Source organism: Eleutherodactylus coqui, chromosome 4, assembly GCF_035609145.1.
Source record: "Eleutherodactylus coqui strain aEleCoq1 chromosome 4, aEleCoq1.hap1, whole genome shotgun sequence".
In the NCBI taxonomy this organism is placed as follows: domain Eukaryota; kingdom Metazoa; phylum Chordata; class Amphibia; order Anura; family Eleutherodactylidae; genus Eleutherodactylus; species Eleutherodactylus coqui.
The window spans coordinates 51,339,212-51,352,181 of record NC_089840.1 but is presented as its reverse complement, the minus strand read 5'-3'; positions in this window follow the sequence as shown (position 1 = coordinate 51,352,181).

Below are 12,970 nucleotides of genomic sequence, written 5' to 3'. Positions count from 1 at the left end.
CCGTGAAAACTCGTGGGAAAGAGTCCTAAAACTGTCAGATCCGCGTTGAATTTTTCCAACATGGATTAGTCATTTTAGCAGCGGCACAACTGCACGCCAAACCTTAATAGAAAGCTACAATTTGCTACAGATTTGGGTGCAGGTTGACGGGGGTCTAAATTTGCAGCGGATCTCCAAAGCTCGGCTAACGTTGGCCAAAGTTCTGCTGCTCATTGAACTACCAGATCCACGCCAGAAAAATCTGACTGTACAACGCCAGTGTGAATATGCCCTAAAAATCCACCCCAAAGTTTTATGACCGGTGTGGTTTTATATGGCCATCTCATTCTGAGGTCGCTGCTAATATCATACCTCCCAACATTTGAACGCCAATTTATGGGACATGCTAAGCTACACTCCCGAAGCAACCGAGACATATTTTTAATGCTAATTTGACAAAGCCTTCCATGTTTTTGCAGTTCGTGGCATGGCCCAGCAAAAAATGGGATTGCTTGCAAGTATAGAAACAGCGCCATCACCTATTCCCCAGGAAAAGGGCTGCAGACCTCTGTAAAGTCTTATAGACTGGTCCAACACTGGAGACCTCTGACACAATATCCTGGATGGAGCACCAATTCCAGCGCCAAAGTTGACTGGGCAGTCTTAAAAGTTTTGAGGACCCTTTGTTTTGGGGGCATGTAGGGGTCCCGGATCACAGACCTCCACCAATATTATTCAAGAGGTCTGTACGACAATATGTTTGTATCCGGATTTCTCCTTTATGGCTCGTTAGAGAGACCTTATAAGATGATGTAGATGTCTCCGGGTCATATGAGCAGGACTTGCCCAGTACAACATCCCGCTCACTCGCTATAGTCCTGAGTGGTCACATGTTTATAGTGAGGCGATCCCGTGAAATCAATTACTGACTCTAAGCATGAAGGCGCCAGCGCTGTGCGGTGATGCAGCGCTGCTATGAATGTAGTATAGTCATATTCTTCTGCTAACCTCGCTTTGCACAAGGCTTGCATTAAACCCCTTAAAAGGCTTGTCACCCAACTTGACCAGAGTACTGAATGACAAAGTGAAAGCTACCTTTACACGGTACAATACCTTTACACGGTACGACTGTTGGGTGCATAAGCGCCTGATAGCTGTACCAGCAACTATCGCAGGAGTCATAGTCATTTAAGTGAATGGAGGCGAAGTGGGCTGGGAATCACTGTCTCACACAAGCCTGTTGTGATTGCGCAAAACATGCGTGGAAGACACGATGACAATAGCCCATTGATTTCTACAGGGCCACTCACACTCAAGTTTTTTTTTTACGCATGTGCTATTCGCAGAAAACAAAATTGTGGAATGCACCATCTTGGCGCGTATATTGTGCGCATATACGCCTAGATAGTGTATAGGGATTGGTATCACGCAGCAAGTACGCATGTCATTGTGTACTTGCTGCATGCTCGCGTGTGTGTGACTTACTCTTGTATAAGCAGGTGGATTCTCCAATCAGGAGTCTGTGAAAGTTGACTGATAACCCATAAGGCTACTATTACAGCGCTCAAAGGTATTGCCATCCAGCTTTCTCAGACCTCGGCAAGTCAGATATGTCTAGTTATGCATTAGTTCATCCTTCACTTCACTAGTAATGCGTATTTAGGCAGATTTGTCTTTTCAAAACTCTAGGGAAGTTGGATGACAGTCCTGTGAGGTTAGTAATGGTATTTATACTGGTTGTCAATCTGAAACTTCTAGCCTTTTTTTCCTCAGATGGTCATGTCATCTCAATTCTGACCAGCTCAAATTTACTTGGGATTATGATGTCTGAAACTAGACAATTTCTCAGTCTGCGTGATGCTATTACATGCCACATAAACTGCCTAGAAGAGGACACGGACTCTGCTATCACAGTGCCTGATGATAATAATAAAACTCCTGTCACACATGTATAATAGAGGAGATCACAGCTTATCCTCCTGACTGTATACCTATTGTCACGTCAGCCCTGAATGTAAGATGCACCACATCCAGGACGCAAATAAGGTTGTGTTCACACAGGGAGCAGACTGCGGAATTGAGTGAACTACAGTCTAAGGCTGCATTCCCACGAATGCATATCTGCTTGGTTTTCACACCGAGCCGATATACGTCGTCCTCGTGTGCAGGGGGGGAGGCTGGAAGAGCCAGAAGCAGGAACTGAGCTCCCGCCCCCTCTCTGCCTCCTCTCCATCCCTCTGCACTATTTGCAATGAAAGAAGGTGGGTCGGGGGTGGGGCTAAGTTCCAAGAATTAGCCCCGCCCCCGCCTCTCCCCATTGCAAATAGTGCAGAGGGGCGGAGAGGAGGCAGAAAGGGGACAGGAGCTCAGTTTCTGCTCCTGGCTCTTCCCCCCTCCCCTCTGCAGATGAGGACGGCGTGAAAACCGAGCCGATATACGTTCGTGGGAATGCACCCTAAACTAGATGGACATTGTCTTCATTCAGCCTAACATACTATGTTACTATATAATCAAGAACAAAAGAAGGAAAGGACAACTTCACCCCGACTAGTAGGACAAGAACAGACCTGCCTAAAAGCAAGTTTGCAACCTTGGTGAGGGCGGCCCCCATGTCTTGTGCCTTGGCCACTGACTCTAGCACCTGAAAGAAAGAAAACACAAAAGGACAACTTATTTAATGACCAAGGTAGTGTAGTAGGACAGACAAAGTGCCACAAACACCAGAGTAAAATCAAGACACAGGAGAACAAAATCAGTGATAGGGAAACCACTGAGGGAATACAGACAAACGACATGTAACACCTAAAGAAATGACAAACCACAGAAACATAAACATTACCCTGTAGAACAGACTGGAATAGTGCAGCCAGCCAGTCTACGTGACGAGACCCCCATGTCTCAACCCCATCACAGGCAGAAATGGCATAGCCTCTACCTAATGCTGTGCTGATGCATCATGGGATTGATGGGAAAGTGAAAACCAAATTTTCACTATGAAGATAGTGCTTGCATCAGACAGAGAACTGCACTGCATGGAAGTGACCGCAATACACAGAGGAGAACTGCAAAGTGTGGCAATCAGGTGAGGGGAGCAGAGATGGAAAAATGTGTTTTTGCCAGAGAAGTCCTTTGAATGTTCAATTCCTCTACAGCGCCTTCACAGGAGAAATGATGCATTACATATTGGAATCAATTAGCTGCCTGTATACTGTCCTCCAGAGAAGGAGAAAGATTCTTGTCAGCTGCTCTCAACTCTGGTAACCCTGATTGGATGAAAGACCCCCTGCAATGACTCTGAGAGTCCTAATAGGGTATTTGATCATTGGTTTCCAAAACCACCTGACCCCTTTAATGGGGGTGAAGTAATGGCTCTGCAGGAGATTCAGGTTTAACAAAAGAAAGAATGGCAAAATTGCAAATTCGAAAAAAGTTCCATCACAGCTTCTCTGGCCACTGCCCACAACTCAGTATTCCGGAGATTAGGTTTTCATCATGTACTATATCACTGTCTCATGTCCTAATTTGCAGATTTTCTGTTTTTTCTTTGTTCTTGCTGCAGATTTAAGCCAGTTTCCTACCCTCTGATCACGGCTGCATCATAATCACAATCATATGGCATTGGTGCCTGGTTGTCTACCATAAATGGGTCAATTAACTAATTTATAGCAAACATCCAATTAGTGAATGACATGACTGCCTGTAATAGGCTAAGCAGCTCGCCTGACAAACGACACCTAATATATCACTACGAGGTTCGAGAGAATGGAGAGAATTTCTATATGGTAGCCAATGGTGAAGTTATAGGGAGTGAAGAGCTAGCAGTTGCACTTGGGTCCTGGTTCCCCATGGAGCTCAAAGGCCCCTTTGCAGTTGGGGGCCCTGGTACTAATTTTCCATTGGTGCTTCTAGTTACATGTCTGCCAAATTGGGCACCTTGGCAGTTGACACCCGATCTGAAGAAGAGAAGAGTGGAAGACTGCTCTGATCTGCTGGAAGCGTTTGAAGTCAATGCAGACACGTTTTTTTCCACTCTGGTAACGGGATGAAATATGGATATATCTTTATGGTCCAGAAAAGAAGAATCATTCCATGGAATGGCATCACACCTCTTCCCCAAGGACCAAGAAATTCAATAACCAGCGATCAGCAAGAAAAATCATGCTGATTGTTTTTGTGTATGACAAGGGTGCCATTCTCCTTGATTTTCTGGATTGTGGCCGTACCGTGACCAGCAGGTACGTTGAGGCATTCAATAATTTTGGAGAAGCCATAAGGAAAAAAAGAAGGAGCAACAATCTGAAAAGGATCCACATTCACCATGGCAATGCGTGACCACACACCTCTGGCAACAGATCAGGCGATGGGCAAATTGGACTGGTTGGTGATGCCCTATCTACCCTACAGGCCGGATATAGTACCCTCTGACTTACACCTACAATAAAGGACAGTCTTTGGGGACATTGATTTGATGGCGCAGACAAGGTGAAAGTGGCTGCGAGGAAGTGGAGGAACTCTTCAATGTTTTTAAAGAGTATTCCTGAGCTGGGTTCAACAATGGCGCAAATGCATCCCTTGTGATGAAGACTATGTTGAGTAGTACCTATGTAGAGAGGAAGAGTTCCTCTACCAACAAGTACAATTTGAACAACCTATTTCTGACCACTTTTGCATTACTTTTAGTACGACTTTCGTACATAGAGGTAGAGCTCCAGTTCATGGCCCTGTGTTGCTCAGAAATATCTCTGCAGCGCAGCCGTTATGCTGTTGACACAGAATAAAAAGTGTCTTTGAGTTGCTCACAGGGGTCCTGGTCTCCCTCCAGCATTTTCCTGCCCTGGGTGCGCTCCGGATTCAATACATTCTTTTATGTATTTTCAAATATTTTGGCTTCCAAAATAAGCAGCGACGCTGTGAGCAACAGGTTTTACTCTTTGACCAAACAGTTGGGATCTTGTACTAAAAACATTCTGCTAGGACCAAGGTCCCCCATAAAATTCCACTCAACAAGACTGTTGTGTAATCGCGGATAGAAGATACTCGTCCCCCTCATAATCAGGAGCAGGGATCAGTCGTATTATACTCTTATATAACATAAGAAAACATCATTATGAAATAAGAAGAGAAATGAAAGCATAAGTCCATATACAAAGTTGAGTGACGTTATTTATTCTCATCCAGAGCTGCACTCTGAATTCTGCAGTATGCAATACAGATCAAGTAGTGAAGTGTATTTATAAAGCAAGGCTCTCTTCACACTGCCCTCTTGTATCGTCGGCTCCAACTCGGGTTCCTGTTTTCTATGAAGAAAACTGCCTAGGGAAGGGAACGAGGATTGAATCGGACATAACAATAGGGGTCATTATGTGAGACAGAGACCTCAATAGTCTCTTTCACATGGTCTCTGTCAGTCTCTAAAGGGGTATTCCCATCTCAGTCTTATGCTATTTCCGTAACACCAATTGAAGTGAATGGAACTTATGAAAACAGCGTAAGGCCTCATGTCCACGGGCGGATCGGATTTTGCGTGCGGGAGCACGCAGTGGAATCCCACCCTGCCCAAGGCCGAGTGCCGCCCCTACCTGTGCGGACAGGTGTAGGCACCTGTGCGGACATCACTTCTGCTGGGACATCTGCACTGCGCATGGTCCACATGGCTTGAGCGGGGCACCTGCTTGTATTCCGCAAATCAAATATGCCCATGGACACGAGGCCTAAGGCTGCCATGCTGAGCTGTTTCCATTACATCCGGCAAAGTGATTGGGAAATCAGGCGCGGGTTTCTCATCCCAGCCAGGAAGTGCTGAGATGGAACAACCCCTATAAAACTGGATAGTCCTTGGTTTTTGTCCTCTTTTATGTTTGTTCCTCATTCAAACGCTCCCATGAACAGTGCCCCAGAGAGTGCCCCATAAAGAGTGCCGCTAGGAGCAGGGTTAGGATGCCCCGTAAACAGTGCCAGAGTTCCCAATGAGCAGTGCCAGAGTGCTATTATAAATGGTGCCAAAGTGTCTCCATGAAGTGCAAGTGTCCCACCATAAATAGAGCCTCTAATAATAATAATCTTCATTTACGTAGCACCAACATATTCCACAGCACGTTACAAATCAGAGGGAACATGTACAGACAAAACCAGGCATTACATATAATATTACACTATTAAATAATTGGAACAATAGGGGTCCTGTTCACAAGAGCTTACCATCGGTCAGGAAACAGAGAGCACACAAAAGGTACAAGCGCTTGTTCTGTACATTGGTCCAGCCATCTTTTATACGAATAGGGTAGTATACTCTAAAGGTGTTTGAGTCAAATACCGGCTGGCATCTGTGTATATACAGATATGAGGTGTATTAGGGACTAGAGATGAGCGAGCACCAAAATGCTCGAGTCCTCATTATTCAAGTCGAGCTTTTCGTAAAATTTGAGAACTCTATTTGAGTAACGAACCCCATTGACTTCAATGGGAGAATCGAGCATTTTTGTATGGGACCCGCCGGTTGCCAACTTTTTTTTTCTCCTGTGATCGTTCTCTCTCTCTCTCCTCCACCAAGCCAAACACAAACAACCATTGATGTGCGCAGCGTCGCAGCGGGGAGGGGTCAAATCTGACACGGGGTCGAACATGGCGTGATGCTCGCTCGAGTATGCTAATACTTGAATGAGCATCAAGCTCTGAAGAGTACATTCGCTCAACTCTATTAGGGACCTTTCAGACTGCATGGAATAGGCCATACAACACATCACAAGTCGCGGTAAATTCGGCACCAAAATCTGCAGGCTACCTGTGGATCTTGATGCGGAATTGAAAATGGCTTAAAACCTGTCGGCAATTCCGCATTAAAATCCATGGTTTGATCTGTGGATTTTGCTGTGTCCTGCAGTATAATTCTGTCCCTTGTGAAAGGTCCCCTATGGAGTGTTGGGGATACAGTGGGATGAATGGGGCAAGTCCTGAAGGAGAATATAGAAGAGGGTCAAAGAGTTAGATTGGGAGTTGTCTAGGTGTCCCTAAAGTGATAGGATATGTTTAAAACTGTGGGTGTTGGGAACTAACCTGACTGTTTTGGGGTAGCACATTCCAGAGAACTGGTGCAGCTCAAGAAAAGTCTTGAAAAAATGAGTAGAAGGTTCAGATTAAATAGGAATTAGGGAGGTTTTAGATGGGAAGACTATTGCTCTTCACACAGAAATCATAGTCATTCAGTGAATGGAGGCAAGGCACGCTAGACATCTCTTCCAGACACCCACCTAAGTTCGCTGTAAACAGGCCATTATTCAGAGATGAACGACTGCCTATTTACACGGAGCGAGATGTCACTCACTAGTCATTCCGGATCAGCTCACTGAAACCGAATAGTTAGCGACTACTGAGTGACTTCTCACCTAGTACCCTGTTGGGTGCAATGTCTTTAAGGGCCGACAGCCACCCACAATTGCTTTGATTTTTTGAGGGATTATCAGCACGTGAAAAAGTAGCATTAGGGGGCCTTCACACTAGTGTCAAAATTGTGCAAGATTTGTGCATTGCGTGATGCACAGATATGAGACCCATTGTTTTGAATAGGTTCATTCACATTTACAATGTTTTTCTGCATGGCACCGCGATGTGATACTATGCAGGAAGAAAATCGCAGCATGTTCTATCTTTTGGCAATATCACCCATTGTTTCCAATGGGGCTGGCGGCAGCAGCATCAGCCCCATTGAAAACAATAGGAGGTCTCCACGATTCTCTGCTGCAACTGTGACAGCCATGCCGGGGGATTCCTTCAGGCCCGCAGGGATGTGAGGCTTTGAGATGAAAATTCCTTGCATCCAGGGGATTTCAGAAGGATTGCGAGGGTAATATTGGGCTGTGATTCACGGCCTGATGTGGCCCTCGCCAGTGTGAAGGAGCCCTTAGCGTAAGATCATTAGCACAATGGACAGCACGGGTGACATACGAGATACAAGATAGTTCAGCTCTGTGGAGAACTTCATGGATTAGTGATAATCATTGCCCGCATAAAATGTGCTTTCATGAATGGTGCCTCAATAAACAGTAGCCTATTAACAGTGCCTCTATAGATAGTGCCAGAATGGATCGGTAAACATTGCCTTTATGAAAGTGCCTCTGCAGCAAGCCAGACCTAAGAGGGGTTAAGCAGTTAGGAAAATTAAGATGTAGTCACGGTGGCTCTGCTGCTCCTCTCGGAAAAGTTGTGAATATGGTCTGGACCAGGTGCTACACAGTGGTAAATTTTGGCAGTTCTCACTGCGCGATGCCCGCAGAGTTGGGAAGGGTAAGATGGTGATACCTCAGTGGGGCATTACCTGCAAAGTCGGGTAGGGGAAGATGTTATTTTGTCGTGATGCAAGTCCGTATACGGGTAGGGACCCTTTCTGGACAAAATACAAGAAATATAAAAAGTGGAGAACTAAAGAAAAATGAGGTAGTAGCCTTTGCTTCTGGAGCATTAGTGTGGTACCTCAGTGCAGATGTTGTAGATGGTGGGAAGGTACTCCAGGAAGTAGGATTTAGCTGGTAAAACACTTTAAGGCTGGGTCCCCACAGGACGGAAATCTCGTGGAATGTTCGCAGTGGGACTGCACGGAAATTCTGCAAGATTTCTACAGTGGAAAGGCTGCTTCAAAACCCGCACCATTTAAAGCGCCTTTTCAGCCTGTATTCCGCTGCGGAAATCTCTTCCCATAAAGAAAAGAGAGCCTGCAGCGGAATAGGAGATACAATTGACATGTTGGGATTTGAGTTCCATGCCACATGTCAGTGTCTGCGCAGCTTGTCTGCAGCGGACTGCCTGAGGCATGTAATCGAGACTTTTGCAAATCGCGTCCACTTTGCAGCTTAGACTCAGGTTTAAAAATGCATGCGGAATTTCCGTGCAGAAAGTCCACATGGAAATTCCGCCCCGTGTCAAGACAACACTTTATTGGCAGGGAGAGCTAGAGTTCTGCTTCCCCGTGGGCATTATAAGCATCAAGGTCGGTCTTCCCTCCTTGACAAACAATGCCCATTGGTTCTCACAATGAAGCAGTCAGTTTACATGTAGCTGCGATGTGACGCGTTTCATAGAGTAACATGACTGCATTTTGCACCATGTATCCCAAGCCTCACCCTAGATCTTCTTGCATGAGCTTCGATGGTAGAAAAAAAAACACTTTACGACTGCGGAGAACAGGTGGACAGCAAATATAGCCGAGAAATGTTTAATAATAGGCTGGAATCCCTGGGCTACTATGGAGATATTTGGTGTCATCTGAACTCGGAGGCGTTGAGCACCTGTCAGAAGAAATGCAAGCAAGTCCGGAAAAGTGAACTTCAGTGGATTTGTCAGGAAACATCTGCGCTTTATCAAGTCGTGGTGTCAATATGGGGCAGAGACAAGTGACGGCAGCCACCGATTACTCAATATTGTCATGGAGAATTAAAGGGCTGGTCGGACCCTCATGGAGTATCTGATGGGATTATTGGGTTAAAGGAAACCCTTTTCATTACTGGGGGGCAGAATGAGAAGAGTAGACCTAACTGCTGGAGAGCAAGGGCCCAAATAATGTGCTGCACAGGGGCCCTCTATGTCCATTTGTGGGGTTGTATGATCAATAGGCCTACGAATAAAAGATGACAGACTGGGTATCACTGGTGACACTTCGGCGGAGGAAGGGTTCTTCTTGTGTTTCCTTCTGGAAGAAGGTAAAGAACCACTAATTTATACATAATGCAGCAGAATCTCCTGCGGTTACACGTCTGGACTGGCGCCAGTAAGTAGCTGCCACATGTTGGGAGATACTAATACAGCACAGATTTAAAGACAGAGTGACCTCTAGTGGCGGCCATTGGCATTGCATGCTTGTAAAGGAGCCACAGCAGAAACTGACATGTCAATTCTTTTTATTTTAAAACCTGCGAATGGAAAAATCTGAACTACAGCACGGCTTTCCATAGAATTCAATGAGATATAAAAATGAGGAGCGTTCTAATATGGAGTTCTGTGCGCAATTTGCATCAATGACACTTTAAGTGAATGCGGCCTAAAGCTGTTCATCTAGTTTCACGTAAATAAATGTTAACGCAACCCTCTGATTTCACAACAAAATCCTGAGGAGAGAATGATGCCATAATGATACAGGGTGGGCCGAGGAAAAATAGGCCGGCACTCCAGTATTATGAGGGCTGTCTGTTGCCCATAGCAACCAATCACAGCACAGCTTTCATTTCTTATACTGCTGAGGTAAAATGAAAGCTGCTCTGTGATTGGTTGCTATTTCTTATACTGCTGAGGTAACATGAAAGCTGCGCTGTGATTGGTCGTTATTTCTTATACTGCTGAGGTAACATGAAAGCTGCGCTGTAATTGGTTGTTATTTCTTATACTGCTGAGGTAACATGAAAGCTGCGCTGTGATTGGCTGTTATTTCTTATACTGCTGAGGTAAAACAAAGCTGCGCTGTGATTGGTTGTTATATACTACAATGCTGAGGTAAAAGAAAAGCTGTGCTGTGATTGGTCCCTATTTGCTATACTGCTGAGGTAAAATGAAAGCTGCGCTGTGATTGGTTGCTATTTTTTTTTATTCTGCTGAGGTAAAACGAAAGCTGCGCTGTGATTGGTTGCTATTTCTTATACTGCTTAGGTAAAATGAGAGCTGCGCTGTGATTGGTTGCTTTGGGCAACAGACAAATTTTCTTTTTAGACAGCTTTCATAAGAGTGAGGTGCCGGCCTATCTTTCTGTGTCCCATCCTATATCTTCACATCAGAGACCAAGCTTTCCTGGGACCCTGAATGGCATGCGGTTTGTGGATAAAGTGATGGGGTGAGGGCTCCTGTCCACGGGTGATTGTGCATTGCGATACCCACAACGATAATCCGGCCACGGGGAATGCAGTGAATACTTTCCATAGCATCGCTATGGAGAGCGCAGCCCCCTATCCACAAGCGGAGAATCATTGCGATTCTCCACTCGCGGGACTCAAAATGCGGCGTGCTGCGATTCTCCGTGGTGAGCCTATCTGTCAGATAGGCTCACCGCAGGGAACTGTCAGTTCTCTCCCCTGCTGTCCGGCGGCGGATATTCCGCCTCGCCCGTGGAGAGGGGACTTTGTAGCTGTTTATAGCAGCACATCTGCCTTCCAGGATCTTGGAGACAACGGGCGGCTCACACCGGTGTGTTGGCGCTGCCAACGGAACCCACCAATCTCACCGGCTTCATTCTCATTTCTCACGCATGCAAAAAAAACAACCAAAACCTGCTCCATCTTTTTGCACATTTGTGCACCACAGGTCCCCATAGAAGTCTACAGGGGCGCGCACGATGTGCGATGGGGTGTTTTAAACACGGCGCAATTTTGTGAAAAAAAGAACACGTCTGGAATTCCTTGGGCTGAATAGCCATTTAGATCACGTCGTGTTCGCCTGCTGCGCGCTAATGAACATTTCCTGCGTGTGCAAAAAGTACAGTAAAATGTCCCGATATGTGCGCTAAAATAGACTCGTTCGCAGCGCAAATACGTTTCGCTGAGATGTGCGCAAAAATGCCTACGCCCGTGTGAAGCCGCCCTTAAGGTCCGCTTATACCAAACGATTACTGTTAGCAGGAGCGACTGACGTCGGAGTTCGCCGATACATCGCTGGCGCGTTCTAACCGCGAATCATTCAGTCGTTCGCAGTATAAGTGATGAGAACGACTGAACGAGCGCGGTGCAGGCCGGACACAAAGTGAGCGACTCTTGTCCGCCGCGTCTAGACTGAACGATCATAATTCTACTCACTTTCGCTCATTTGAAGGATCGCTCCGTCTAAAAGGGCCTTTAGTTGTAGAAATCCAACATCCTACTGTTGCATCCGGTCGTCCATGGCTGCCATGTACTGTGTATGGCTGGTATTACCTGGGCACAACCTGCACATGGCCTACACGGACGGTGCCAGGAAGCTGCCGCACAGCTGGTTGTCTTTGTGACTCAGCGCGCCATAATCTGCAGGCGTTGGAGCCGCTGCCTTCTGACACTTTGCAGGGACGTCACTTTAGCCTCTTAAAATATTTACATACTGCTACCCTGCGGCCCCCCGCGTCTCTGTAAATAACTGGGATCAGCAGCTGCAGAAGACGTCCATAGGGTGACAACAGAGAGAACCAGCACTGTCACACAAGGGAACTGCATGAATAGCAACTCCACAGTCTCCCTACTAAATAACATATGTCCTGCTTCCTGCCTTCCGTTGCTTTGCCTCTGTGTCAGTCTTTACTGATTTGCATTCTACTCGCTCCTATATCCAGGATTACCATGAGTCGTTGGGTCATCAACCCTGCAGTGGCCTGACTGCCTCATGCGCTGCTTGGTTGCTGGTAAGGATACTAAGCTTGGGGTGATTAATCCTAACGATTATAAGGGGTGTTTACCGTGAACGCCTGCTGCAGTCAATCACTACCGTGTTTTCCCAAAAATAAGACTCTGTCTTATATTAATTTTTGTACCAAAAGAGGTACAGGGTCTTATTTTTGGGGGTGTCTTATAATGCTTACCTAGCAGGCGGTATCCAGGTCCCTCCCGCTGTTCCCCGCAGTTCGCGGTAGGCTTCCGTGCAGTTCTTAGTGCCAATAGAAAATCGCTAGCTGGTAACGGGGTTTGAATTAATTCGATGCGATGGCTGTGATTGGTTCATCGATCACCCCAGTGATTGGCTGAGCCGCAGCACTTGAAAACCAAGCAGAGCAGAGGCGGGGTTTTCAAACCCCATTACTAGCCAGCAATGTTCTGTCGGCACTGAGAACTGCTCAGAAGCCTGACGCAAACTGCGGGGAACAGCAGGAGGGACCCGGACGGCACCCGCCCTGAAGCTCATGTGAAGCAGGCCTTAGTGATGCGTTGAAAGTCCCCCGAGGGCGCCTTCACACAGGCGATGAAATTGCGCGATTTTCGCTCAATGTGAAAACGCAGAGTTATGAAGCCAATGATTTTGAATGGTTTCCTTCCTTTTGCGACGTTTTCACTGTTGC